The sequence below is a fragment of the Panthera leo genome, chromosome B3 (assembly GCF_018350215.1).
Source record: "Panthera leo isolate Ple1 chromosome B3, P.leo_Ple1_pat1.1, whole genome shotgun sequence".
Taxonomy (NCBI): domain Eukaryota; kingdom Metazoa; phylum Chordata; class Mammalia; order Carnivora; family Felidae; genus Panthera; species Panthera leo.
In genome coordinates this window covers 2884739-2889434 of record NC_056684.1, presented here as the reverse complement: position 1 = coordinate 2889434, position 4696 = coordinate 2884739, and the positions used below count along the sequence as shown (strand labels likewise).

The following is a 4696-nucleotide window of genomic DNA, read 5'->3' as shown; positions in this document are numbered from 1 at the left end:
GGGAGCTGGAAGTTTCTAGGGGGTTTCCGTGGAAACGGAAGTGTTGGGAAAGACATGATAGCGAAAGGCTTGTGTTCTTCCAGCAAGTGAGAGCGGAGACAGTGGAGTCCCTCGGAAGAAGGTGACGGAATCCAGCACAGGCCAGCCAGCAGGGGCCTGACGGGAGGCGACGTACGAACGCCCCCCGTAGATGTTCGCGATGAAGGAGTGAGTCCCCACACACGCTCACACAGCCAGAGGCCCCTCGTCAGGGAGGTGGGCTGCTGTGACCTGTCATCTCAGATGACAGTCAGAGGCTTTAAAAACTGTCTTCCTGGGGCGCCTGGGTGGCTCGGTCGGTTGAGTGTCCGACTTCGGCTCAGGTCATGATCTCACGGTCCGTGGGTTCGAGCCCCACATCAGGCCCTGTGCTGACAGCTCAGAGCCTGGAACCTGCTTCGGATTCTGTGTCTCCCCCTCTCTCTGCCCCTCCCCTATTCATGATGCCTCTCTCTCTCTCTCAAAAATAAATAAACATTAAAAAATTTTTTTTAAATAATAAAAATTGTTTTCCTGGACTTGTGTGCAAAATGCAGAAGTACAAATTAAGTCGGGTCTTACTAGTCACCTGGTCACTTTATCACAGTCCGTTAAATCCGGAACCGAGTCCTGTACTGAGTCTCTGTAGAGCGAGCTGTTTGTGAATGGAACGGAAACCTGCCGGTGGAATCGTGAGACCCTGGGTGTCGAGAGCTGCCTGAACTTGGGATATCATTTTGTGCATTCCATATTCTTTGGGAAGGGCCGACTGTAGGAATCTTGTTGTTTTTATGTTTACTCTTTTGAGAGAGAGAGTGGGGGTGGGAAGGGGAGAGAGAGAGAGAGAGAGAGAGAGGGAGGGAGAATCTTAAGCAGGCTACACATGCCGTGCAGAGCCCGACATGGGGCTCGATCTCATGATCCTGGGATCATGACCTGAGCCAAAATGAAGAGTCGGACGCTCAACCAACAGAGCCCCCCAGGCACCCCTCGTTGATGTCCTCGACAGTCCGGTGTGCCCGCGTACCGTGTGTATCTCCTTCGTGCATACACCCGCATGTTGCAGGTGAATCTCCCCGAGTCTCGTGATTCATGCTGTTTTACTCTAGTCCGTTGTTTTATCAGCATATATGCTGGGATGTTTTATTAGTGCTGTATCCTAGAATCTGTTCTCACCTTCCGATTTACTATGTTCTTTTCACGGCTCAATAAACTTTATGAATGGACCTCAAGTTTTTTAAACCATTCCCTTTCTGATGGGTAATGGATCATGGCTTTTCCTGTTTCAGAGAATGCTGTAGTGACCATCACTGCATTTATGTTGTGGTGGCTAGGTTTGTTGTTGTTGTTGTTGTTTGTTTGTTTGTTTTGCCAGTTTAATCAGTTACCTCTTCATTTTAATCAACATTTAACACAAATGCTCATTCGTTTATTTAGCAGATATCTGCTGAGGGCCTGCTGGGTGCCAGGCATGGCCCTTCTGGTGTGTGTTTGGGTGGAGAGGCAGTGAGGCTATAGTTGGGGGGGGGGGGGGGATGGGAGCCGGGAATAGCAGTCCCAGCACAACCAAGTGGTGTTCGATGCGCCTGAGCTGGTGGTGTTGCCTGTGGAGGGTGCGAGCTGTGGGGGGAGACGGGGCTGGTGTTCTCTCCCGGTTTCTATCCCTGATCAGGCTTCAGTTGTCAAGGCCCTTCTCCCCTCCAAGGTTTCAGCTGATGTTCGTGTTAAAGCAGCTTCGTGTGTATGAAGCTGTTTGCAGATAGGGCCTTTGTCCAGCCCTCTGCTCCCTAAGGACGGTCCTGGGTGTAGACACCGGCGTCTCTGGGCGTGACCGCTTCACCCCCTCCGCCCTGCGTACCGCGTTCCCGACCCTGTGTGCTCCCGGTCGTGCGGGAGAGTGGGTGGCCCCCTGCCTCGTCCTCTCCACCATCTCCCTCCTTTCTTCTCCCGCTCTACCACAGTGGTCATTTTTACTCTTCCTTCGGTGAAGGAAACTACAGGAGCAAGGTTTTCAGTGATTCTGGAAAGGAGCAGAGATGTTATGACTATTTATCGTCCTTGGAAAAACAGAGCTCATCTATCCGAATACACTGCAGAACGAGGGCACAGAGGGAAAAGCCATGGCCTGGGTCGGGAACCTTGGGCTGTCACCAGGACTGTACCTTGGGATCGGCCTTTCTCCGCTGTACCCCTCAGATTCCTCGTCTGTAAAACGGATGGGCTCTGAGAACTTGCTGGAGTTGACAGTTTATGTTAAGTCAAGGGCATTGCTGCTTTATAAGCAAGCTATGAAAGTTTGCAGAACTTTAAGGAAGGCCCTGGTATCTAAAGCGGTGACGGTTTTGCCGACGAGATGCCTTTACCGGTCCGAACTGGTGGTATTGGGTCCGGAAACCTGGCTGCTCCCGGATCCCCTGCTGCCCTCCTTTCTGCCACCTGAGCTGAATATCGTGCGCCCTTTTCTTCGTGTAGGATGGTAACTCGAGTAGTGAACTGCCAGGGTCAGCCTCAGCACGGACCGCGTTGTCTTCTGGGGTTCGGACGTGTTCGGATGTGGGTCATTTCCAAGTGGCTGGTAGAACGGGCCCTTGAGGATGACTGAGGTGCTTCCTGGAAGGAAACCCTCCTAAGGAATAGGAAAGTACACACAGCAGAGAATCTAGGAACGAAGCCTTCGTCTCTGGAGGGAGGAACGGTGTGATGCCGGCCCTTGATTGGCCTTTTGGCCCGGGCCCGTTGCTCCCGTGACCACAACCTTTGGAACGCAAGGGTACAACCTGCAAGGGTTGACCTCTGTGAGACGTTGGGTCGCGGGTGGCATCTCAAAGCACCTAACAGAGCGGAGCGCCCAGAGAGCCCCGCACAGTGTCGGCACTTTCACGGCGCCAGTGCCTGAGTGTCTGTGGCAAGTGTGAGCTCTCGGGCCCTTGAGGAACAGCCCCGGAGAGGCAGGCGGACAGGTCCCAAAGGAGGCCCTGTCGCGCCTGGTGGACAGGCAGCCGGCGGGAACTGGTTATGGCGAATCTGGCCTCCCTGGTAGGCCTGGCTGGGAAGCGCTGAGAGAATGGTTTGCACGGGTCCGTCCTCGGACGCCTGCTTCGTAGACGCTGCATCAGCACTTCTGCTCTGTGCAGTTCTTTGGCTTGCGACAGGTGTCACTAGGGACAGGGCCCGGTGGTACGAGTGGAAGGGTACTTGTGGCCGTCGGAGGAGACGCACCCAGCGCTCCGGTAGAGTCACGGTTTTCCTGACATCCGTTTTTAGGGGTCTCCTGTTTGGGGCCACTTAGAAGTGACAGTCTCCCCTCCCAGCGTATTTCTGGGGTCTTTGTGAAGAGGCTCCCATACCCAAGGCCACTGTGGACCGTATTATGGAAATAATCGACTCGAAACGACTGTCACGTTATTTTGCCGACCTACTTTTCACAGCACTCTCTTTTCCTTAGAACTGGCGTGCACTCCGCATGACGTAAGTGGGATCATCTTACTCTAATGGTGGTTAGATTTCAGCACTGCTAGTTGGTAAGGGCAGAAGCAGGCGCTCAGAAATTCTTTGCGTGATGTGTTGGATGTTTTCTGTAGATAAAGGCAGCGGTGGAGAATTACGTGATGTTTGCTAGAATTGTTTTGTTTCCCTGAAAAATGAAGCAGACCAAAAACCAAAGAATAGTTTTCGAAACCATCTTGGGCATCTTCCAGTGGGGATTTAAAAGGACCCACCTCTGAACAAACCGCAGAGTGGCAGGAACCTGAGGACAGACAGATGCCCGCAGCCAGGAGGGGACGGGCTGCACTGTTTGGGGTCAGGGAACGATTTGTCACGGACAGACAGTGTTCAGAAGAGTCCACGTAAGATCGCTGCCGTGGAAGACACATCTCATCAGTCACCGGACCACGTGGTGGGAAGACACAAGGAGACCAGCCACGTGTTCTTTCCTTTGCTGCCGATTCCGCCTTGAAGGCTCGGAAACGGTTTACCTTTATTACCTGCGGGCAACAGCGCCTCTGAAAGACTCGGGAGCACTTGAGGTGGCCACGTGGCCGTGTAATTTGTGTCGGGTAACGTTTTTAAGTACATCTCGTTTGGTGCGTAGCAGGCGTATGCCAGCCTTAAACCACAGGTTGGCAGATTTTCCCACACTGAACACGTGCCAGTGTCCCTAGCCTCTGGATTTGGAAACACAGCATAACTGGCATCCCTCCCTTTCTTGCCCCCCCTCTGCTCCCCCCCCTCCCCCAAGGGTGGCCCCCACCCTGGCTTCTGATGTCATGGACAGTGTGCTCGTGGGTCAGGCTTCTCTTGTTCAGCGTCCCGGCTGTGAGACTCCCCTGCGTCACTGCGTGGTCGTGACCTGTTCACTCTCTTCGCCGTCCTGTGCGTCCACCACCGCTTCTCCGCTCTTCCGGTGGGGGACGCGGAGTTTGTTGCCAGTGCTTGGCTATTATGAATGTTGTTGCCTCGAGGATTCCCGTGCACGTCTTGTCCTGCGTATTTGAACGCAGGAAATGTGTGCTGGAAGAGGAGCTGCTGTGTTGCAGGGTAGGCGTTTGTACAGCCTTAGTGAGCGGACCGATTCGTGCCTCCCCAGGAGTTTGCTAAAAATTCCGGCTGCTCCGTATCTTTGCCAGCGTTTATTTTTGTTTTTCTTCTATTTGAGCCTTTCTGCTGTGTATGGAGT

General features: G+C 53.5%; 1 protein-coding gene across 1 annotated transcript in view; it reads left to right on the top strand.

Annotated features, from left to right (window-relative positions):
- The window catches only part of EFL1 (elongation factor like GTPase 1), a 121336-nt gene that overhangs the window by 75606 nt on the left and 41034 nt on the right, over positions 1–4696 (top strand).